Source organism: Pelophylax lessonae, assembly GCF_965119305.1.
Source record: "Pelophylax lessonae genome assembly, chromosome: 5".
Taxonomy (NCBI): Eukaryota; Metazoa; Chordata; class Amphibia; order Anura; family Ranidae; genus Pelophylax; species Pelophylax lessonae.
This window is the reverse complement of record NC_138772.1, coordinates 341485613-341511714: the sequence shown is the minus strand read 5'-3', so window position 1 is coordinate 341511714 and position 26102 is coordinate 341485613. Positions and strand designations below refer to the sequence as shown.

The 26102-nt window shown below is 42.0% G+C and overlaps 1 protein-coding gene across 2 annotated transcripts in view; it reads left to right on the top strand.

Moving 5' to 3' along the window:
• Positions 1-26102, top strand: part of ATXN1 (ataxin 1) — a 296018-nt gene that overhangs the window by 52065 nt on the left and 217851 nt on the right. The window contains exon 3 of one of the 2 annotated variants that reach the window (XM_082257560.1): positions 20205-20254. The exons of the other annotated variant lie outside the window; for it this stretch is intronic. The gene's annotated coding sequence lies outside the window, so the exon portion shown is untranslated. The remainder of the gene's footprint in view (positions 1-20204; positions 20255-26102) is intronic. 2 annotated transcript variants of the gene reach the window in all.

Below are 26102 nucleotides of genomic sequence, written 5' to 3'. Positions count from 1 at the left end.
ATGCATCTGTAATAAGGAGCAGCTGAGAGTCAAAGAGCCATGTTTTTTTTCATGTTTTATCTGCAGGCCATATTCTCTTCAAAAAGAAAGTTTAACTTTTAAGCTGTCTTGGTTCTTGAAGCACTTAATCCATTTATGCCTTTTCTGTGGCCTCGTGGAAACCACATATTCCCATCTGATTTACTGTTTTCATTGGAACAATTTTTCCGATAAGGATTACAGGACAAAACAAGAAGGAACTTATCAAGGAGAGAAAAATAGATTGGGCATCAACAAATACATAGGAAAATTTAGTATGTTCAAGTTTGGAGCACAATATTCAGTGGCCTATATAATATCCATGTCTTTTATCGGCGTTGAAAATGGTGTACTGTATAAAAGATTTTCACAGTTTTTTTTAGTTGTTGCCTATATTCTTTTTCAGTTACTAGTGTAGATGTGTTTTTGAAGTAAAACCTTAAGACCCCGTTCAGACAGGGGCGACGCAACTTGCTGGGGCAACCACGCTGTGCACCGCGACCTCGGCGCGACATGCACAGACTTCATATCATTGAAGTCAATGCAAGTCGCCTCCAGGTCGCCCCAAAGTAGTACAGGACCCTTTTTCAAAGTTGGAGCGACTTGTGTCGCTCCTATTAGAACGGGTCCTGTACTATTCAATGGCGAGCAACCCACCGCGACTTGTCAGGCGACCAAGTCGCCTGACAAGTCGCGCTAGTGTGAATGGGGTCTAAATATTAATTAAAATTTAGTTTAATAATTTTCAATCATTTTAACAAGTTGAAGTGGAACTAAACCCTCCTCTTCTTTACAGTCAAGGAAGCTGCCATCTTAGCCTTTGTTTGATCTGCAGTTGCCATGGTGCCGCACATGTGATCAGTTATAAGCAGAATAAACTGTAGTTTCAATATATAATGTACAAAAATGAATATATAATGATGTAAAGGAAAAGAAAGTCCAAAATAATACAACAAATAGTCCCACTGTGTTCATAATTAGTGAAATGTGCAATTAGCAAAGTAACGCTATTACATGTGTAGAGTCTCCTTAGGGTGCTCAGATGACTATCCACCAATATCAAGTGAATTCAACTCTTACCAAATGATATGGCTACCATTATAGCAACATAAATGCCTGTGATAAGTTGGAGGTCCCCCAGGAGTCAGCGCAGCAGCCCACTTCCAATGGGACCTTCTGATATACTCCAACTAGGGCAAGCAAAGCTCACGAAGAGTGATTTCCAATAGTGTAGTATTTTGAATATTAAATCCAGATAAAAACAAAGTAGTAAAAATCCAGTAAACTCACATAAAAAGCCGCTGCCGACCCAGGATCGCGCAGCGGCGTGATGTCAGCCCCAGTTGAACATGTTTCGTTCAATAGGATGTTATCAAGGGGTCCACTAGTGTTGACATCTAACCTCAATAAATTAGATCAGTTATGACACCAGTCATTTGATGGCTTGACAGTTTAATTAATAACACAAGCACTTGTGACAATTATCGTTCACAGTATGCCCTGAATGTTTACAGAGACAATTAAAAGTATTGGGCTTAGTTCCAATTTAAGGGCTGGTTCACACCACAATGTGCGTGTTTTTGCGCGTTTCTGAGCAGGATGTTTTTGACAGCCTATTCATTTCAGTGGGCTGCCAAACGCGCATGAACGAGCCAAAAATACAGAAGCTGTGACTTTTAAAACCCCTCTGCACCAAAATGCATGTTGCTGCGGTACCATGCATTCTGGTGGCTGCAGCAAGCAAGTTTGTTAGGTGAGTTTTGGGTGCCATTACCAATTGCGCTGCATCTAATAAGGGCAGTGTGTTTCTATATGGTGTAAACAGGCTCCAAGTGTTGGGTGTAGATTAGGACTAGTTTATTAATTGTTTCATTTCTATTGAGTTAAGTTTTAAAAGTATTTGCACTGACCGCTTTGCTGCTAAAAATGGGTTTAGAGATTTTTAGGCATATCCCATGTTGGTGTTTTTGGGCTTCCTGTGGAAAACAAACAAATTTGTTGTAAGGCCACCTTTCCTTTGCTCCCTAACATTCCTTTCAGGCTGTGGAAGCAGGGATAGGAGGCCCTGTGTACACTCCAAGGCACTCTAGGTAGAGGACCTTCTCACTGCTTCCATGTGACAGAACTGGGACAATCATCAATCAAACACCACCGCCGTCACATGAGTATATAGGGAATATGAATGCTCTTTTATGTCTAGAAGTACTAGATATTTGTTGGTAGACACTTCTTCATGTGCCAACTGATGTAAAATAATAAGCCCCAGCACATTCTAATTTGGAGGACTGCCTCTCACACTGGCTGTCCTACTTTGCTCCCTTCTGTACTGCATGTAACCATCAATCATACGATTTTGCGATTTTGCATTATTCAGAGTCCTGTGTTACAAGTTAGGTTTACATATTACAATGAAAATACTGCAGAATTTCTTCACTTCTGAAAACTCTTTAGATTAAGATTATTGTATTCAACCGGGTATATTGAAACATTTACAACAATTATCTTGTCTGATTATAGAGATTTCAAAATTCAAAATGCTGCTGTTAGGTTTAGCAAATCCTATACTTTAAGCCATAATAGACAATTATCATCTCTCTTTTTGTCATGAGTTAATGTAACAGGAACAAAAGTTTTACACAAAATGTCAGTTTTCAAAGGCAAGTACTGTACATGAATGATTTAGTAAGAGTGCAGTGCTCGCTTTGTTAAGGATACTCAATCACATGAAAGAGTATATATAACTTCTTACCGGTGAAAGTAAAGGGAAAAAGTTTAATAGAAGAAAACGACTACAGCCACCACATCTAAGGATTGGTAAACTGCTGAATATTAAATGTTTTTGTTTTTTGAGTTTAATACTGTTTTAAAGAGGTTGTAAACTCCAAAAAAATTATTATTTTTTTTTTTGCAACCTGCAAGAGAAAGACATAATGAGCTAGTATGCATTGCATACTAGCTCATTATTAAATACTTACCTTAGAACGAGCCCCCGCCATGCCATCCGCTTACCTGCATGACAGGCGACATGTCCAGTCGCCCGTCTTCCGGGATCGTGGCATCCGGCCATCTGATTGGCCGGAGCCATGGTGACGTCACTCCCGCACACGTGCGCGGGAGCCAACGGTCACGGCACAGAGCTTGGAAGGAACGGCACGAGCGGCCATTCCTTCAGAGCGCATGCGCCAGTGACGTCACTGGCTGCATGTAAGGTAAATATCTCCTAAACCGTACATGTTTAGGAGATATTTACAGTACCTATAGGTAAGCCTATGATAAGGCTTACCTATAGGTACAAGTTACAGAGGAGGGTTTACTTCCTCTTTAACTACTTGCCGACCGCCCACCGCAGATATACTGTGGCAGGCTGGCTCTTCTGCATGAAGGCGGTTCACAGAAGCGCTCCTGGGGGGCGGGCTCGTGCCCCCATTAGGCAGCGGGGATGCCGATCCACAGGCCGGCAGCTGCGATTGCCGCCGGACACCCACGATTGCTCCCCGAGGAGAGAGAACAGCGGTCTGCTGTTGTACACACAGCAGACCGTTGTTCTCTCTGGAATGAACACCGAGCTCCTGTGATCCTCCTATTTAGGAACACAGGTCTCTGTATTGATTCCACAAGCCCACCCCCTCACAGTTAGTATACACCCCCTAGGCTCATACTTAACCCTTTGATCGCCCCTGAGTTAACCCCTCCCCTGCCAGTGTCATTATTACAGTAACAGTGCATATTTTTAGCACTGATTACTGTAGTAATGTCACTGGTCCCCCACAAGGTGTAAAAAATGTCAGGTGTCCGATCTGTCCACCACACGGTCGCAGTCCCGCTAAAAATCACAGATCGCCGCCATTACTAGTAAAAAATAAATAAAAATGACATAAACGTTTCCCCTAGTTTGTAGACGTGATAACTTTTGCGCAAACCAATCAAAATACGATATTGTGATTTCTTTTTTACTAAAAATATGTAGCAGAATACAAATTGGCCTAAAAGGATGAAAAAATTTAGATTTTTAATTTTTTTTTGGGAGGGAATGTTTTATAGCAGAAATTTTTTTCAGAATTGTCGCTCTTTTTTTGTATATAGCGCAAGAAATAAAAATCACAGAGGTCATCAAATACCAAAAGAAAGCTCTATTTGTGGGAAAAGAAGGACATAAATTTTATTAGAATACAGTTTTGCACGACCGCACAATTTTCCATTAAATATAACGCAGTGCTGAATCGCAAAAAAAATGGCCTGGTCATTAAGGGGGCAAAACCTTCCAGGGCTGAAGTGATTAAATAGTCAGCTGACTGTGGCAGATTTTATTACATAGAAATCACATGCCGACGGCTTGTAATGGCTCATTCTGATTGCAGATTAGTGCTGTCCTCTGTGCACAGCTGCTGAGTGTGCATCCACATTGGAGCTGCACGCAGGCAGCCCATAGAAGTTGATGCACATGCAGTGAAGGCACGGACACAATCACGTGTCGGTTTGACATGTGAGCAGGATTGGGTGCATGGATCTGAACACAGAGGCTCTGCATTCAGATTTATATCACTGCTCCTGCCCACATATCAAACTTTCACAGCAATTGTGTCCATACTGGCACTGCGGGTGCATTCACTTCCTGAGGCTGCCTGCACACAGCTCCAAGGTGGATGCACATGCATTCGCCATTGGCTCTGCCCATAGAAAAGCACTAATCTGCCGTATGAACGAGCCCTAATATTTATGGATTAAAACAGGGCAACCAAATCAATGAACTGTGTTAAAGCCCAAATCTGAGCGCAAAAACTTTAATTGAAATATATTCCTCGATAGCCGTAAACGATTTATATCCTTGTGGGCACCTAATGCCTTTGCAAAGCCTGAAATTACCTTGCAAAAGTAATGGTAATCATTAGAGTGGTCATCATTGTACAGTACATAGCCTGTGCATAGAGCAGAGCTGTGGGATGGACCCAGCATATCCACTACAAGCGAGCTGCAGAAAACTGCAAGAGGAGGTGTATACAAGACCAGTCATGAACACGGAAAGACCGCAGCAGTGACTGGTTTTAATACAGAAATATCCTGCACAAAGGCAAAGTTTCCCCCTATGAAAGAGAAAAGGAGGCGCAAACACCTAGTGCATTACCCGTGGACACCTTTAAAAAGTTTATTAAAATGCCAAAAACAAACTCACAGACACGAAGAGCAAGAATTGCATGTATTACGTCCAACCACTTGTGGAAATGAACATGTCCCTGTAATTGGACCGCTGACGTGTTTCGGGAGTCACGCTCCCTTCCTCAGAGCTGAGGAGGGACATGTTCATTTCCACATGTGGTGGACTCAATACATGTGATTCTTGCTCTTCATGTCTGTGAGTATGTTTTTGGAATTTTAATACATTTTTTAAAGGTGTCCAAGGGTAATGCACTAGGTGTTTGCGCCTCCTTTTCTCTTTCATGTGCTTTTGTTTGGAGTTCCCTGCCTGAGGAGCGTGGCACGCCTGTCATCCCCATCGGAGTGAGCACTTGGGTGATTCAGTTGTTTGGATTATTAAAGTTTCACCCTAGATTATTGCACAGATTTGAAGAAATATACAAAAGGTATAACAGGATTCAAGTAAGAATACACATGCCTCTTGTATTTAGAGAATATTTGGTTACCCTGCAGTCCAGCTTTAAAGGGGTTGTAAACCTGTAAAGTGATATTAAAGTCTTGTTTTTTTTGTTTAAAAATAGCAAACATGTTATACTTACCTGATCTGTGCAATGGTTTTGCGCAGAGCAGCCCAGATCCTCCTCTTCTCGGGTCCTTCGCCAGCACTCCTGGCCCTTTTCCTCCTGCCAAGTGCCCCACAGCAAGCAGCTTCCTATGGGGGCACCCAAGCTGAGCCACTGCTCTGTGTGTTCATTCAGACATGGAGCTGCAGCTCGGCCCTGTCCCCTTTTTCTCTTTATTGGCTCAATGACTTTGATTGACAGCAGAGGGAGCCAATGACGCCTGCTGCTGTGTTTCAGCCAATCAGTTGGGAGAGTCCTGAACAGCCAGGGCTCAGGTAAGTAATAGAGGGGCTGAGGAGAGCTGCTGCACACATATGTTTTTTTTTATCTTAATGCATAGATCTAGCCTCAGGAGATAAAGAAATGAGACAAAGCCTCCTACATAAGTTGTACCTGTTTACCTGTAGCAATATATTCTCTACATCCATTTAAAGTAAAGAAGAGAGGAGAGATGAGTGTAATCTGAGACCTGAATGAAAGGGAAAGGACACATCCCCCTCTACACAATCTCATAGAGAAACTTGCACAGCTGAGGCTGTCAATAACAGGCTATGTGCTGGAGGCCCTCTCCCTGTTCCCTTCATCCCTTTGAGTTGGCATAGCTGGTCAGAAATTACTCATGCAGACAGCTGAGGAACAGAACTACAGATCAAAAATCACACTCAATGCTTTGGATTGAGGCAAGTACGCACTATAGAAGGATATTCTTTGTTCATTTTTCATGTCAGAAGTTTACAACCACTTTATTGATCTGCTGATACAATGTTCTGCAGAGTACCCCGAAGCTTTCCTCCCGCCATTTGACTTTAGCACATTTCAGTTGAAGATAGCAAACCCTAACTTCACACTTCACTGGTATTATATGTGAATGGTATTTTCATCTTGCAGTTAGGATTGTGGTCATGGTTTTTTGATATGCTTGGTTGTTTCCCCTTTTCCCCATATTATTTGCATAGGGGGACTGTGTAAAATATTATGTTCCTAAAACAAATAATAGAAGAAGCAGCAATCCCTATCTGACAATACATACATTCTCCTTAAAGGAGAAGCGTGAGATTAGAAAAAAATAAACCTATATACTCACCTCACCTCCCCTCATCTGAACTTACATTTTTAATGAAGACAATAAACCTTAACCACTTGCCGACAGCCCCATGTAGATTTACCGCGGCAGGGCGGCTCGGCTGCGCATTATCACGTAGATCTATGTGAGTATGTGCTTGTGGCCTCAGCAGCGCACGCATGCCGCTGGAGTCGCGCGATCGATGATTAGACACAGCGGGAGCCAGACCGCGGGAGGATCGGGCACGATCGCCGCCAGAATCCCGCAATCTTCTGGAAACTGACAGAAGAGCCATTCGCCTATGTAAACAAAGCAGGCGGCTCTCCTGTCAGACAGGCACAATGAGATCATGTGTCTCAGCTAAGCTGAAACACAGATCTCTGTGTGCCTATCACAGAGCTCTCCCTCCCCACAGTTAGTAAGCACAATTTAGGAGCACACTTAACCCCTTGATCACCCCAGTATTAACCCCTTCCCTGCCAGTGTAATTTTTTCAGTAACAGTGCATATTATTTAGCACTGATCACTGTATTGGTGTCACTGGTCCCCAAAAAGTGTCACTTAGTGTCAGATTTGTCCTCCGCAATGTCGCAGTCCCGCTAAAATTGCTGATCGCCGCCATTACTAATAAAAACAACAAAAAATAAATAAAAAGTCCACAAAGCTATACCATTGTTTGTAAACGCTATAACTTTTGCGCAAACCAATTAAAATACGCTTTTTGGGATTTTTTTTTTTACCAAAAATATGTAGCAGAATACAAATTGACCTAAACTGATAAAAAAATTAGATTTAAAATTTTTTTTTATTGAGAATGTTTTATAGGAGAAAGTAAAAAATATTGTTTTTTTTTATTTCAAAATTGTCGCTCTTTTTTTATTTATAGTGCAAAATCTAAAACCCACAGAGGTGATCAAATACCACTAAAAGAAAGCTCTATTTGTGGGAAAAAAAATAACATCAATTGTATTTGGGTACAACCGTGCAATTGTTAGTTAAAACAACGCAGTGCCGAATCACAAAAAATGGCCTGGTCATTAAAACCTTCCGGGTGCTGAAGTGGTTAAACAAAGAAGTATGACATTGGAAAAAAATAAACCTATATACTCATCCAGATGGCTGCAGCATTGATCCATTGCTGCAGCTGTCCCCAATGCCGCCTCTAAGACCGAGAACTGAGCAATCACATGACTTCTGTTTGGTTGGTTCTCTGTCTTCACTGACTAGTCACTAGCTCTCTGCTCTGCCCCTCCAGTGCTCATTGGAGTGTTGAGCTGTGGAGGAGGCAGTAGCAGTGGCATGCTGAGAGGCTGAGCCAGCTGCCAGTCAGTCACCTGGGTGGATCCCAACATTATTGTCAGGATCCCTGCAGAGCCTGGACCCGCTCAGTGACATCGGCTGGGAAATATGTGCACTCCTGTGACCCAGAAGAGATGTATGGCCAAAAAAGCTTTTAACAAAATTCTTCAGTCATTTCTTTTAAAATTAAAAGTTAGCAGTTACAAGTACTGTAGCTGCTGCATTTTAATAAAAAGACACTTGCCTGTTCAGGGATTCAGCGTTGTCCTCAGAGGATGGTTCTTGACCAGTCTTTAGGTCCCTGATGCTGTTATGTTGTCTGTGGGAACCTACCTGTGACTTCTTGCGTCTTCAGAGCAGGCTCTCCACTGCACATCTGCGAGGCATGTTGCACTCTGTGAATGGTCCTGCAACCTCCTGGAACCTATGACGTGTCCCAGGAGGTTGCAGGCAAAGGGAAGGGAGGGGGGGTATGAACTTCCGCTTGGATATCCCAGGCAATTCCAGTGGAAGTGGAAGCAGGTACCTGCTAGAAATAGGTACCTACTCCCCAAAACAAAAAAATGTCAAAAGACTTTGAGGAAGGGTGGAGGAGACAGATCAGTGGAAGTTCTGCTTTATTGTCACACTTTTCCAGGTAGCTGGAATTTTAGGTGAACAGCAATAACATTTTCTTTCAACAATGCAATTGGACCAGTTCTCTTACAGTTCTTTTGCAAACAGAATTCATGCAAAGAAATTAGTCACTTCAAAGCAATATCAAGGGTTTCTCTGAGATTGGATATTATCTATACATTCAGTGGCGGTTATGTATGTTTATTTAGGGCTTACTATATAATATACTATTTGCTTGGATTCAAGAATACTTGAAAGAGAAGACTCTTTAATTTTAGACTGTTTAATCAAAACAATGAAAGATAAACTGATATATTTTTTATAGTGAAAGTATTATATACTGTTAATCCTTACAGGCTTGATTCAGTGGTTGCAGCTGCTTCCTGCCGGTTTTGGCTGGGTGAGCCTTTGATTGTTTCCCCCACTGCACCACGGTACAATCGAAGGCTTCTGAATATCATTACTTTCTTTCGAGAAGCCATGACCCACACAGGAACATTCGTGATAGCTTCCAATGTTGCAAAATTAGATAAGAGTTCCAGCGCTATGGAATAAAAGTGTTTCCTGTGCAAATTAATCTCCTTTTTTCTCAAAATAGTGAAAATACTACAATGTGTGGGCTGCTGCTGACATAAAGGTATATGCCTTTAACCACTTTACCACCGGAGGATTTTGCTGTCTTACGTCTGGGCCACTTTTTGCGATTCGGCACTGTGCGACTTTAACGGACAATTGCGCGGTCATGCAATGCCATATCCCAAACGAAATGTACGTCCTTTTTTCCCCACAAATAGAGCTTTCTTTTGGTGGTATTTGATCACCTGTGCGATTTTTACTTTTTGCGCTATAAACAAAAAAATAGCGACAATTTTGAAAAAATAACAATATTTTTCACATTTTTTTATATGAAATTCCCCCCCAAAAAAATTTAAAAATCAAATTTTTTTTATCATTTTAGGCCAATTTGTTTTCTGCTACATATTTTTGGTAAAAAAAATTGCAATAAGCGTATTTTGATTGGTTTGCGCAAAAGTTATTGCATTTACTAACTAAGGGAAAGATTTATGTACTTTTTGGTGTTTTTTTTTAAACGAGTAATGGCGGCGATCTGCGATTTGTTTTTTGCGGGACTGCGACATTGCGGCGGACAGATTGGACATTTTTGACACTTTTGGGGGTACCAGTTACATTACTACAGTAATCAGTGCTATAAATATGCACTGTTACTGTAAAAATGACACTGGCAGGGAAGGGGTTAATTTTATTGGAGATGGAGGGGTTAATGTATGCCTGGTGCTTACTGACATGTGTGGGGGGAGGTGACTGAGTGACACAGGGACAGATCGTAGGTTCAGCTATGCTGAACACTGCAATCTGACCCTGCCTGTAAAAAAAGCGGGCGGATCTCCAGACTCGATTCTCCGATCGGGGAAGAGCTGCTCCTCCCCTGGCCCGACTCCCGCTGTGACTGAATACAGCGGGAGCGAGCCTCCGGCTGAGAGAGGGGAATGTCTGGCAACGTAAGTCTAAGTCGCCAGACGTTATCAAACCACTTTGCCGCAGTAGAGCTCTAGCGAGCAGCGGTAAACTGGTTAAATAATGAATGTTGGTAGATGTCAGCGCTGCTCCAATCAATAAACCACAATATATTACCTGTGCATAAAAATATATCAACTTATACACATATAAACTGTGCTAAAGTGCTGAGTGCAATAAAGTGACAAGGTGATAATTCATAACGTGCAAAATTAAATGCCCATATGAAACTCCATAAAGTGCTGCTGCTGTGCTTCAGTAATGGACCAATTTGTGCTCAATTGGAGAACAATCTGTGCTCCCCTATGTGTCCCCACTCACCGGAGCATAGATGGGTAATGCGATATTATTGAATGATAGATCCCCCGCACTGGTAGATTAAATCATCCACGGAAGTCTTTATCAGAATCTGTCCCTAAGGATTCTCCTCCAACGGTGTACATAAAATAGATAGACTCTCCATAGTGTAAAATCGTTAAAGCTTTATTCAAATAAACAATATCCACTTACATAAAGTAACTGCTATTCCTCCACCTGGATCAGTGGGTAACCAAGTGCGGCGTTGGAGGAGAAGCATTAAGGCACAGATTCTTATAAAGACTTCCGTGAATGATTTCATCTACCAGTGCGCAGAGTTGTATAAAGTACTCGAAACCCATACTTGAGTAAAAGTACAAGTGCTCAATCAAAAAGTGACTTGAGTAGAAGTGGAAGTGCTCGATCAAAAAGTGACTTGAGTAGAAGTACTAAAGTATTCAACATTTGTTGTACTTAAGTATTGCAAGTAGTTTTTTTTTTTTAATTTGCTACTCAAGTACTGAAAGTAAAAGTACCAGTAGTTTTGAAAAAAAAAAAATGCTACTCAAGTATTGAAAGTAAAAGTACAAGTACTGTGTTATGTAGTTATTAAAGAAAGAAGTCAAAAGTTTGAACATCATATTGTTTTTTATTATTTCAAATGCAGCTTTTATTTATACATACAGTAGCATTTATTTTCGTATGCGCTGATAATACACATGTTTTGAGCTTCATGAAACCTGCCATCTACTGTTCTGGCAGTGGTAATTTTTATAATTGTAACGAGTAACTATGCAGCACACAAAAAAATATATCGGAGTAGAAGTATTGAAATCATTGAAAAAATGTAGTGAAGTAAAAGTGGAAGTAGGAGAAAAAAATTCTACTCCAGGAAAGTACAGATACTGCCTTTCGGTACTTAAGTACAGTAGTGAAGTAGTTCTACTTAGTTACTATACATCTCTGCCAGTGCGGGGGATCTATCATTCAGTAATATCGCATTACCCATCTATGCTCCTGTGAGTGGGGACACATAGGGGAGCACGGATTGTTCACCAATTGAGCACGAATTGGTCCATTACTGAAGCACAGCAGTAGCACTTTATGGAGTTTCATATGGACAGTTAATTTTGCACGTTATGAATTATCACCTTGTCACTTTATTGCACTCAGCACTTTAGCACAGTTTATATGTGTGTATCACCCTACAAAGTAGGTGCTAGGTAAAGTATAGTGGACCCTGGCTGCCTAACAGCAGGGCAATGATTTTCAGCTGGGCTGTCATGTCTCACAGGTGCAGCTGTTGAGAGACTTGGGAGTCTCCCCACTATGCTCTATGAGAGGGTCATCATTCGGCAGTGGAGGAAACCCAGCCAATGGTGCACTCAGGCCTGTATTTACCCCAGAAAGGCAGATTCTGCCGTACAGCATTCTGGGAGTGGGTATAAGTTTGAGGGGAATGCATGACGCAGCATCTTTGGCGGGAAGCAGAGTTCCAGGAGGGAGAGTAGGGCTGTCTCTCCTCCTGTCAGCAGGATCGGGCATCCCAGGCAGCTTGCCTTAGGTGACAGAGGGCTGAGCTGAGCTGCAGAGAGGATCCAGTGTGCCGAGGACCAGCGGAGTTGAGAGGGGTCCAGTTTCAGGAAAGCATTCCCAGTTTGTGAGTACTGCAAACTGCCCCCTGGGGGTCTGCCTAGAAAGAGAGGGGACAACTAGTGAAAGGACCCTGAAGTGTAGAGGGGGTGCCTAGTGAGAGGACCCTGAAGTGTAGAGGGGGTGCCTAGTGAGAGGACCCTGAAGTGTAGAGGGGGTGCCCAGTGAGAGGACCCTGAAGTGTAGAGGGGGTGCCTAGTGAGAGGACCCTGAAGTGTAGAGGGGGTGCCTAGTGAGAGGACCCTGAAGTGTAGAGGGGGTGCCCAGTGAGAGGACCCTGAAGTGTAGAGGGGGTGCCCAGTGAGAGGACCCTGAAGTGTAAAGGGGGTGCCAGTGGTTGGGCCCTGAAGTGTTAAAGTATACAGCGTGCAGTGTACAGTGTTGAGAGTTGCAGCAGCACAAGCAGTTGCAGGAGCTACCTCAGTCAGGAAGGACTGGAGGGAGCTGTATGTAGGACTTTTGAGCTAACCAGAGTGTCAGAAGTCAAGCCTAAAGTACAGTCCAGGACTTTTGAGCTAATCAGAGTGTCAGAAGTCAAGTTCAAGTACAGTTCAGCAAGTCAGTGTTTTTTCAAGCGCCAGCAAGCGTTGGTCGGCATCCAGCCGGCGTCAAGACAGCGCTGAAAGGCATTTTTCCACAAAGTGTACCTAGTTGAGCCAGAGGAGTATCCCACTCATTTCCTTCTCCCATCCCCATTATCAAATAAACAAAACAAACCAAAGATGCCGGAATGGTCATTGTCTCCAATCTCACACTTGGGTATTCAGCTCAAATGGGCTGAAGGTGTCACCGGTAACAATGGCAGACCCACATCAGGCCCAATGCCTGAAAAACCTGCTACATGTGTATAAGTTGATATATTTTTATGCACAGGTAATATATTGTGGTTTATTGATTGGAGCAGCGCTGACATCTACCAACATTCAGCTTCCAATGTTGTTCCAAGTAAAGTGTGTTGATCTAATGCTAGGAAAATCACCTAGATTAAACAGTATGTACTATGTGTGCATGGATGTTTAAATATATATATATATATATACTGTATATACACTTATAGTGCGGTGGAAGGGTACAGGTTTTGCATTAAAGCAACGTAAACAGGTTTTTTTGGTTGATGTTTCAACAAGGCACTGTGAAAGACAAACAAAACATTGACCAATAAACCAGTTTATGTTGCTTCAATGCAAGACCCATGAGTGCCCCTTCCACCAGATTGTACCTACTTGCCTTGAGTGCACCTGGGCAGTCTTTTTTATATCTATATCAAAAATCTTATCTTAAATACTAACACATGTAGTATTTATTGCATTATTTTCATATAATAAATATTTGGGAGTTGCTACTCTAAATTTTCACTGAAGTTTGGGGTCCCCTGATTTACGTGGTTTTGGCATTATGTTATAATGTTGTGTTTCTGTGAGATATTGAACCATTGTCTCACTATTATATACCTTCGGGTCTAGAGACAAGCTTGGAGCTTTAAGTCTAGTACACACTGCTAATTTTTTTTTCCGTTCAACCCAGCAGGCTAAGGGAAAAAAAAAACTGACAGCTCAGGTCAGAGCCCCTGTACTAACAATCAGATGTTAGTACAGCGATCTCCCTTGCTGTTCAATTGTGTTCTGATAGGGAGACAGCCCCCTGCCAGAACACTCCGGTCAGGTGTTCTGATCAGGAGTTGGTCGGCAGACCTTTTTCAGTTATGCCCCTTTGACAGAACTCAGCTTCTGACAGACCGGCTGCAGTACACACGGGCTGAATGTTGGGCAGCATTGGCCGGATCAGTAGAAACTGGCCGATAATGCCTGACATTTGGTCCATGTGTACGAGGCTTTAGAATGGTCTGGAAAGATTAACGTTGACTGAAAGCTCAACTGACCTTTCAATGTTTATCATTATCTTATTGATCCCCATACATCTACACTCCCCTTTTTTGACCCTTAGCCATCTTAGTGACCCCTTGGGGGGTTAATATTGGCCACTTTTACAAAGCATTTTTAAAATATTGTTAGTAGATATGGAAATGGTTATCTGGGTTGCATTCTACAATGTTGCCTTTAGGCTGAGCTCACGCTATAACAAAAAAAAAAAATGACCCCTGCCCCCCCTATAACTGGCCTTCATAGCAAAGAGCACATGGAAGGGCAACGCATTTGAGACAAAAACAGAAAAAATTCCCGGCTCAATTCACCAACCAGAATGAGCTCACACTTTATATGGTGCCTGGCTAATCAAAGCTAGTCCCCCGTAAGAGCAATTGTTTCCTATGTGCCCTGTTCACACTACAACACTTGAGGTGGGGCGAAGCGCTGGATAAAACATGCTTTTTCTGTATTACACCGGAGTTTACCTGAAATCACTGTCCGTTTCCGCACTGCAGATCTGTTGCTGTGTATAGAAGTGAATTAATTATCACATTAACAATTCAATGAGTTCGTTAAAAGGTAAACCGTGCCTTGTGTTGTAACATCCCCCACAACTGTCACAAAATGGAGACCAGCTCAGACGCTAAAACGGACAGTTTAGAGTACGGAAGTGTGAACAGACACTTATCAAGGGGTATTTGTAAGTCAGTCTTCTATGTCCTTTATATTGTAACATATTTTACCACAAAACATCTATTTTATTTACTCACTTATCATATCAATTGCATTAGTAACTTTTTTTAAGTGGCTTTTTTATTTACAGCTTTGTACAATTTTAATAATAGACTAATAGAGATATGGAGAAAAAAAAGGTGTCGTAAATAGCAGCCAATTCATTTTTCTTTATAAGGAACCAATTGAAGGAAAGCATGTGATTATTGTGGATAACATAATTACTTATATTTTTCCTGTGATCTTGTTGACTTGCTAAAGCATAACACCTGGCTTTCTCATAATCATGTACTACTTGCTAATTTTTTACAAATAAAAATGATATTAACCACATGCACTTTATATTACTGTTGGTTATTTTTTATTTTTTTCGCATTTTGCCTGTCTGTTGTTTATGTTTATTTCATTTATTTTATTTGTAATCTGCACTGTCTAATTAATAGCTGGAGATTGGTTGAAACAGATACTGGTTGTGTAGCTTCTGTAGGGTGGTACCAGTTAGGATTAAACTCTAGAAACCGCAGGCATATGCAAAATCCACATCTGGAAATAGATGCCATTTCTGGCTTTGAAAAATTGGTTTCCTCTCCAACTTCACATATGAGTGCTTTCAGTTTTTTCTTTTACTTTAGTTACTATGTGCAACAGATGTTTTTTTTTCCTTTATTTTATCATTTTACACAAGTTAACCCAATCTTCTTGTGCTTTTTTATACTAACCTGGAGGGATGTTGCAAATAACAAAATAGTTGTATGAGTGTAACATATTCGATTTGTAGCTTCTTATGCTGGCCATACACGCACAGAATTTCGGCCGAAAATGGTCGTTTTAGGAAAGATCGTTCGAAAATCGGGCCGTTAGTGAACACACATTTACCGACGATTTCGATCGTGTGCCCGGCTAATGTCGATGGATCCATAGCGAAAACTTTTATTGTTTTTACAAAAGTTGTTAAGTGTATGGTAAAATTGAACCGAAAATAATATTCTGACTGGTATTGTACATGTTATCGAACGATCATTATGATCATGAAAACGATTATGTAAAAGAGTTTATTCTGTAAGTTAGTGGCCAATTCGCTTTCGACTGACGAATAATCGTTCAGTCTGCAAACGGCCGAAATTCTGTGCGTGTATGGCCAGCATTAGAGTGGCACCAGTCAGGATTGAACTCTAGACGCTGCAGGTGTATGCAGACTTTGCATCTGAACATAGAAGCCCCCTTGGCTTTAAAACACTTCTTTCCTATCCTTTACAAGTATTTTGCTTTTACTCTAGTCACTGGGTTGATTTACTAAAGGCAAACAGATTGTTCATGTCACAAGGTAATAATCTCTGGAGCTTAATGAATAAGGTGAAGCTCTGCTGACTTCCGTCTTCCAATCATGTGCAAGCAAAAATTGTGTTTTCCTTGCAAAAATGACCTTGCAAATTGCAAGTCCCCTTGCAAAGAGAACAACCTATTTGCCTTTAGTAAATCAACCCCTCTATGTTTAATACAGATGCTTTCCTTTCTCCTTTTTTTTTTTTTTCTTTTTTACCCACTTTTGGACCGGAAGGATTTGCCCCCTTAATGACCAGGCCATATTTTGCGATTCTGCACTGCATTATTATAACGTACAAATGCGCGGTTGTGTGACACTGTACCCAAATAAAATTGATGTCCTTTTTTCCCCACTAATAGAGCTTGCTTTTGGTGGTATTTGATCACCTGTGCGATTTTTATTTTTTGCACATAAACAAAAAAAGGCCGACAATTCTGGAAAAAAAAAAAAACAATATTTTTCAGATTCTGCTATATAACATTCCCCAAAAAAAAAATTTAGAATCAAATTTTTTTAACATTTTAGGCCAATTTATTTTCTGCTACATATTTTTGGTAAAAAGAAATCGTAAAAAGGGTATTTTGATTGGTTTGCGCAAAAGTTATCACGACTTCTAACTACGGGAAAGATTTATGTAATTTTTATTGTTTTATTTTTTTTTTTACTAGCAATGGCGGCAATCTGTGATTTTTTTGCATGGACAGCGATGTTGCGGCGGACAGATCGGACCCCTGACTGACATTTTTGACACTTTTGGGGAGACCAGTGACCTTACTACAGTAATCAGTGTTAAAAATATGCACTGTTACTGTAGTAATGACACTGGCAGGGAAGGGGTTAACACTATGGGTGATCAAGGGGTTAAATGTGTACGTAGGGGCGTGTTTCTAACTGTGGGGGGCGTGGCTTGTGGAATGACCATAGAGACCTGTGATCCTTTATAGAAGGATCACAGGGGCTCTATGATCATTCCAGGGAGAAAAACAGTCAGCTGTGTTTACAACAGCTGACCATTCTTCTCTCTCAACGTGGAGCGATTGTGGGTTTCAGGCAGCAATCGGAGCCGCCTGCCTGCTGCATCAGCTTCCCCGGAGGCGTGCACTGGCCCCCTAGCGGCCTGCGCGCGACAGACATATACCTACGGCGGTTCACACAGGAGCGCTTGCCTGCCGCAGTGTAACTGCGGCGGGCGGTCGTAAAGTGGTTATTTATCTCCTGTATATATTACACAGGGCTTTTTTTTTTTCAGAATAAAGGTGCAGGAACTCCCTTCTTTCTAGACACCCCTTGTTTCCACCACCTATCTAGTTCCCAGTACCGTTCCTTGGTTCCACCCCCTACCCACCTCCCAGTACCACCCCTTTTAAAGAACTAAGAATCATTTTCTGGTGCTAAGTAATTTTTATGGAATGTGTTAATGATAACAAGAAAGACAGTAAATTAGACCCCCTGCAGCCAGCAACAATAATTTCCCCCAGCAACAATAGTACCCCCAGGAACACTAGTCCCCCCCCCCCCCCAGCAACAATAGTCCCCCCCCCCCCCCCCAGAATCAATATCTCTCTCCCAGCAGCTATAGATCTCCCCAACAACAATAAATCCCCTGCAACATTATACCCCGACAACAATAGATCCCCCTAGCAAAAATAGCCCCCCAACAACAAAAAATCTACTAGCAGCCAGCATCAGTAGACCCCTCCCTCAACAAGAGATCTTTCCCAGCAACATTATACCCCCCTGCAACAATAGATCTCTCCCAGGGACAATACATTACCCAGCAGCCAGCATCAACTGACCCTTCACCCCACCACCCATTGCTTTTACATACATTCATTGCTTGAGGTGCCGGGACTGCGTTCCTCCACGTTCCTGCTGAAAAAAAGCCCTGATCTTACACACAGTTAGCCAAGTTTTCTTGCGCTGAGAATTTTTAATTCAGAAAAATGCTCAGATTTCTGTTTTCTTTTCCTAAGCGAATGTAACTTGTTTTTCTTTATACCTATCTAGAGGGACATTGGAAACAACAACAATTCTTAAATTAGTTGTACGCTTGTTACAAATGGTTATAGATCACTTTTCCAATTTACTACATGGTTTTGGAATGAGACAGAGCCAAGCTTTCAGCCCTTCTGTGGATTTTAGGATTTAGAGTAGCGGAAACAATATTTCCTTCTCACAGTCTGGCAAAGCTCTGATGCTCAGAGCAGATAAAAATATATTTTGCACTAATTAGATGTTCTGTTCTTGTCTGATTTCATCCTTATTGCATGACTTCAAGTGCTGAGAAGCAGGTTGTCAGGTTTTGGTGTAAAAAGTTGCATTGTGTAATGTATTAGCAGTATCGTGTTGACTCTTTCTGGGTAGTTTTGTTGTAGAATGGATGAATAACGACATTATGAAAAGATTTTGTGTGTACAGTGGTCCTTAAATGAATGTGTAGCCATCTATACATCACTTGTGGTTACCGGACATGCTTGCTGGTATCCTTCCAAAACTTGACTGCCAATCAACAACAATACAAAAGCAATCTGGTCACACCAAGCTATTAAAAACACTGTAGTTAGAAACACTTAGCACGGTTACTACACATTACCTGAAATGGTAAACAAATGCCTGCATGCTTAGTCCAGGACAGTATTTTAAGGAAAAAATAGCTGAATTGCTTGCGTGGTGTAAGCTGCAGTAGCTTTCAATGTCCCCATTCTATTTAAATGCAGTGTTCACCTCCTGCCTCATGCAACCAATGCATTCTTAAAGCGTTTGTAAAGCGCTGCACTTTTCTTTTTTTACCTGCAAGGCAAAGGCATAATGTGCTTGTATGCATCGCGGGAGCCACCAGTCATGGCACACTGCGCGGGTGGCCGTTCCTTCAGAGCGCATGTGCCAGTGACGTAACTGGCTGCTAACTCAGTAAATACAGTATCTCCTAAACGGTGCATGTTTAGGAGATATTTACACTACCTATAGGTAAGCCTTAATACAGGCTTACCTATTGGTAAAACTTAAAGGTGGATGTTTACTTCCTCTTTAATGGCTCATCAAGATGATGGTCTGCGTTACTGGTCTATATTAAAATGTGGGGGAGGTGGGTGGGTGTGGGTACACTTTAACACTGTTAGGAAGTGGCAAAGCTTTGTCTGATCAGAAGAGCCTCACATTTTGGCAGAGTGGGGTGCAGAAAGCTGCTTCAGGTATTTGTAGGCACGTGTACATGCAGGGCTGCTGTTAGAAATCATGGAGGCCCCGTACATCCTTCCTGGGCCCCTCAACCCTGCTTCCCCCCCCCCCCCCTCGAGGTGCAGCGGAAGAGGGGCACTGATTTTATCCACCGGCATTGAAAAAAAGTCCCTCCTCTGCTCCCATCTCCTAGGCCCCTCTGTTGATGTAATGGGGACCAGGGAAATGTAATTTAAGCCCTGGTTAGCAAGTAGGAGCAGGGGCATGACCAAGTAAAATCAAAGTATTCATTGAGGCAGAAATGAACAATAAAGTTGCCCCGGGCGACCCTGTTTACATGCATGCACTTTATACCTGTCAGCAGGCCTGTTTTTGTGCTGGAACGTGCATACTGTATACTGGCACTGGGACTGGACTTTGCACTACTGGTCAGGGCCTGGTACAGGCCAGGCCCCCCTAGAGGATAGAGCTCATTAGGTGTCATTAGGAGGAGAGCTGTGTACTGGGGGAGGTAACTTTTAGTAGTACATTGGCCTGTGGGTTACCTATTCCTAAGTCTTGCACCTTGTACAACACACTTCTAAGCCCTGCTCCTGGTGTGACATGCACTCCTGAGTCCTGCCTGCACCCAGGGTGCCAAACCCTGCACTCTGTGTGGCACACACTACTGAGCCCTGTGCGACATGCCCTCCTGAGCCCTGCACCCTGTGCAATACGCACTCATGAGCCCAGCACTACATACACTTTTTATACTCCTGACCACTGCACTCTGTACGCTGAGCTATATATGACATACTCCTGACCAATGCACTCTTAATGCTTTATTTTATATTACATAGTTCTGACCAAAGTGTTTATTGTCTCAACAGTTGCTGGCTGCTAAATAGTTATTGACTATTTCATGAGGTTCTTGTTTAAGGTGAGCTGAAAAGCAAATGTAACAAAAAGAGTTTTGTCTTGTGATTGATGATTGTGCTAAATGCTATATTTGTCTGGTAAACTCCTGCTTGTGGCGCAGTAATTAAAGCATATTGAGTGCATACAACGACTGTGGCATATGTGTTCTATGTATATAGCGAGTAGACTCAGGCTTTATTTAACTATGCCCCTTTAGGATGCTCCCAGTGACCCTCCTGTCACAATTTGGTCACACCTACCATTCCTAATGACCCTCCTCTGGGGGCAGTACCTGCACCTATTTTCCCACAAACAGTCCTGCCTGTCAGCAGTTTTTATTAGTTGCTGTTGTTGTTAAATTGACACAGTCAGAGACAGTCAGGAAACTAGCATTTTTACAAGGAAGTAAACACTGGTCCATATTTTTCTCCGTACTAGTCAGTGCCGGGACAATGTCATCAAGAGCGCAGGGTGAACATGCCAAACTGCGTCCACCCCCCCCCCCACCAAGATGTATGAGCATTATATGTCAGCAAAAATCCTCACCCCCCAAAAAATCTGAGTGTTAACATGCATGCTTCTCCCCGAAGCATAAATCCCCCCTCCTTCCAGGACAAATCCACCACCTGCTGAAATCCCCCCTCCCAGCATAAATTCATGCCCCTTCCCCATTCCCCCTTCCATTACAGCTTAAATCTTCCCTCTCCGCAAATCCCCCTACACAAATCGACCCCCTAAAAAAATCACTCCTTCTAGCACAAATCCTCTATCCTTTCTCAGTACACATCACCCCAAACCAAATCCCCCCTCCCAGTACAAATCCCCCCCATCCATCCTACTAGCACAAATCCCCCCCCCCCCAGTACAATTCATACCCTCTGCCATGCCCTAAATTCCCCCTGTCAACACAAGTCCCCCCCCCCCTAAAACTCCTTGCAGTGCCCCACACCTCTCATGATACCACAGTGCCCAGGGCAGCCGCCCCTTCTGCCCAACCCTTGCCCCGACCCTAGTACCAGTTTTCCTTCTTATGTTGTTTTGGTAAGAATGCATCTATATAGCATCAAAACAACACACTGAGCCTAACAAGGTAACAAGTGTAACTGCCTTTTAAATCCAATATTCACCATTAAAAAAATCTGACCACTGAAAGATTCTTCACATGGTTGACACACATACGATTTATTTTCCAAATATGGAAAAGTACAAATTTCCATCCAGACAACTTTATGTATTTTTTTGTAGACTCTCTTTAATAGTTGCATAAAGTAAAGTTATGAATCTGTGTCCATGTATGGCACCCTTTATACTCTTGATTGGCAATCTACAAGCATACATCTGTGGATATAGTAGAACCTAGAACAAAAATGTCGGCCAATGGGTGTAGAAGAGTAAGATCCAGTCAGGAACGCTTCCCAGCTCAAAATGTTTTAGAAGAGCTTCAAAATTTGAAGGCACACTTTTCAGTAACTTAGTTAATAAGTTGTACATAATGTACTTTGTGGCAACACATAAAGTAAGCAATACATTTCCTCATAACAGTACCTTCTGGTTGACCGTTAAACCTCAGCCCATTATCTATCTATAGTCTTCTTCGTATTTTATATTGTATTGTCATTAAAATAAAGCTGCATTTTTTTTTAATGATTTCAAATGTGTATTTTCCAGCTACACTTAACATTGAGTTCAAAACATATGTTAATGACTTATTCAGTAAAACAGTGCTTGGAAAAAGGTGCTTTTTGCTGTAATTATAACAAATAACCATAATCTCTCTTGTACCCATCTTGCTTCATTCAGTAAAGTGAATTATGATTAAGTTACTTATAGTATTCAACAGGGTCCATTAGCTTTCCATAGTGCTTTTAAACTCTACTTGCTATGGCCAACTTGTGTCTCAGCTTACTAGAGCACCTGGTTTGTACATGGCTACCATAGTATCATGGTGATTTCTCAGGACCTTTAGCCAAAAATATTGCCAGTTAACGACAAAAAAAGGAACAACTTAAAAAACGTGGTCAGTTTAGCAGTGCCAGATTTATAAGGGGGAAAAGGGGCAACTGCCCTTGGCCCCTCACTGAAGGGCCCCCCCCCCCTCTATACAAAAATAACATAAAACAATGTTAAAAAAAATATATAAAATAATACAAAATCAAAAATAATAAAATAATAATATAAAATATATAATAGTAAAATATTACTTTCTTTTATTAAATGTATCTTGGGAAGTAAGTACTCTGCATCATCTGTATGTACTCTGGACTGGTATTTTGTATTGGTTTTAAAAACAAATTTTGGCAGCTCAAGCGAACCATGCATAGAGCGCTATACTCTTAACCACTTACCGCAAACTGATGTATATTTACGTCGGCAGACTTTGCGGGGTTATACCGGGATGATGCCTCTAGCTAGAGGCACCATCCCGGTACCGTGGTCGGCTTTCCGTCGGTAATGACCGATTCGGCTCGGGAGCCGCTGGATCGTTACCCGGGTGAGTGGGAAGGGACGTCCCCCCTCCCTCCCACCACCTTCCGTGACTTTGCCCGGGCCTCCCGTCCCACCGGGAGACCCGAGCACCCAGCCGCTGCGTCCGCCGGCTGGATGGAGTCCCGATCTAAGCCGGAAGCAGCTTCGTTGGGGTCTCCGATGACGTAACCCAGAGGCGGCGTCCATGACGTCACTTCCGGGTTACTCTGCTGCAAAAGGCAGCAGATTTAAAAAATGACTGTATGCAAAAATGCCGTTTTCGGCATTTTGAATACATGAAAGTGTAGTGGAGGGGTCGAGGGTCTTTTAGACCCTCGATCCCTCCATAAAGAGTACCTGTCACTGCATATTGGTGTCACAAGGGATGTTTACATTGCTTGTGACAGCAATAAAATTGATCAGATTTTTTTTTTTTAAAACCTGTAATAAAGTTAAAAAAAATAAAATAAATAAGAAAAAAAAAATTTAGCGCCCGCATCACTGTTAGCTCGCGAACGAAAGAAAGAAAGCGTATACGGAAGTCGAGCCGCGAATGAAATCACTGTTCAAACCACACATGTGAGGTATCGCCGCGATTGCCAGAGCGTGAGCAATAATTTAAAAAAAAGAGCTACACTCTAACTCTAAACTGGTAACTGTTAAAAAAATTTAAAGTGTCGCCTATTGAGATTTCTGTTAACCGCAGTTTGTTGCCATTCCACGGGTGTGCGCAATTTTAAACCGTAACATGTTGGGTATCTATTTACTCCGCGTGACATCATCTTTCACAATATACAAAAAATGGGCTAACTTTACTGTTTAGTTTTTTTTTAAATGCAGTGAAATGTGATTTTTCGTAATTTTTCCAAAAAAATGGCGTTTTAAAGACCGCTGTGCAAATCCCGCGTGACAAAAAATATTGCAATGACCGACATTTTATTCTCCAGAGTCTTTGCTAAAAAAATATATATAATGTTTGGGGGTTCTAAGTAGTTTTCTAGGAAAAAATACTGATTTTAACTTGTTAACAAAAAGTGTCCGAAATAGGCCTGGGGCTTAAGTGGTTAAGGAAGGTGGCTATGACTGCGTGCCCGTGTGCATATGTGACCTTAGAATGACATTGTATCATGCATTTAAAAAGTATGTGACTGTCATTGAGAATGTAAACCAACTCTGTGTATGAAGGACCCTCTGAACCTAGAATGACCTGGACCCCCAAGGTCTAAATCTGACCCTAAAGCTCAGTCAAAAGCCAACAGCTCAAAATTAACCAGCCCCCTTTTTACGAAAATGTGGGCCTGCAGCGGCCATATTGTCAGTGTATGTTAGAGCTGACAATGCTATGTTAGGAGAAATACTGGGGTTCATTTACTGGAGAGTTTAATTTAACTGGAGAGTGCAAAATCTGGTGCAGCTGCTCTTGGTAGCCAATCATCTTCTAACTTCAGCTTGTTCAAATAAGCTTTGACAAAAAACCTGAAAGCTGATTGGTTTCTATGCAGAGCCGCACCAGATTTGCACTCTCCAGTTTTAGTAAATCAACCCCACTCTTTTTTTTTTTTTTTTTTTGGCTTTGGTATATGTCCTCTATGGTAAATCTTGGATTCCCATGTTTCTATGCCTTTTTGGACAATAGCTTGGTTGCCCCATAAATGATCAAAATGAAATAACTAGATTTACCTCCCATAGACTGCAGTGGAATTTGCCATAAAGATCTCAAACTTTGAGCAAGAGTCATGAAAGTTTTTTTAAACTGTACTCAAGCAGGTTTACTCATCCATAGATGATGTTTTAAGTGCATGTGCCAAACACTGTGAATATTTATCAGGAGCCATAGCTTCAATCTCCAGTGCCTGCTGCAGATTTCACACAGCAGAACTGGTAAGTGTCCTTTGAGAATGACCCCTGTATTCACGATACAGTCTTCTCTACCAGTACTCAGCTCAGTTATCCTCTCTCTGACGCATACTCACTATGTGGAAGTAGACTTTTGTCTGCTATCTTTATTACATATTTAAAACATAAAAAATATACCATGCACAGTAATATTTTGAGGATTCTTCCTTCTGCCCTCCTCCAGTGTCAACTAAATAGCAGCTATAGGAAGGATGCAACAACCTTTGAGATAAGGATTCATCTAGGACCAGAGCTCAGGCACTGCTTACCTTACTTTGGATATTATGATAGGCTATATTACCAAAAGTATCAGTATGCCTTTACACACACATGAACTTTAATGGCATCCCAGCCTTAGTCCGCAGAGTTCAATATTGAGTTGGCCCACCGTTTGCAGCTATAACAGCTTCAACTCTTCTGGGAAGGCTGTCCACAAGGTTTAGGAGTGTCTCTATGGGAATGTTTTACCATTCTTCTAGAAGCGCATTTGTGAGGTCAGGCACTGTTGTGGACGAGAAGACCTGGCTTGCAGTCTCCGTTCAAATTCATCCCAAAGGTGTTCTATTGAGGTCAGGACTCTGTGCAGGCCAGTCAAGTTCCTCCACCCCAAACCCGCTCCTCCATGTCTTTATGGACCTTGCTTTGTGCACTGGTGCACAGTCATGTTGGAGCAGGAAGAAGCCATCCCCAAACTGTTTCCACAAAGTTGGGAGCATGAAATGTCCAAAATGTCTTGGTATGCTGACACCTTAAGGGTTCCCTTCACTGGAACTAAGGGGCCAAGCTCAACCCCTGGAAAACAACCCCACACCATAATCCCCCCTCCACCAAATGATTTGGACCAGTGCACAAAGCAAGGTCCATAAAGACATGGGTGAGCAAGTTTAAGGTGGAGGAACTTGACTGGCCTACACAGAGTCCTGACCTCAACCTGATAGAACACCTTTGGGATAAATTAGAGCAGAGACTACAAGCCAGGCCTTCTCGTCCACATCAGAGCCTGACCTCACAAATGCGCTTCTGGAAGAATGGTCAAACATTACCATAGACACATTCCTAAACCTTGTGGTCAGCCTTCCCAGAAGAGTTGAAGCTGTTAGAGCTGCAAAGGGTGGGCCAAGTCAATATTAAACCCTAGGCACTAAGACTGGGATGTCAAGGCAGGCGTCCCAATACCTTTGGAAATATAGTGTATGTTATCCACAAAGTATTTGTGATCTGTTTTTTTTTTTTTTTTTTATTTATTTATTTGCAAAAAATAGTTGCAAATTCCCAAAACTTCCTGTTTATTTCTGTTGTGGAAAGTAAACATAATGTAAGAAGGAAAACAAGACCACAGATTTTAGGATCAAATCTCACTGCCCTTTGGAACATTTCAAGGGTAAAGCATGTGCAATTCCAAGAACTATACATCTGTTTTTACCCACAGCCAGTATAATGTGCCATCAGAACAGTTTCAGCAGAATGAAAGAGTTTCTTCGTGTCTGTGGTGTTATTTTAAACCATAC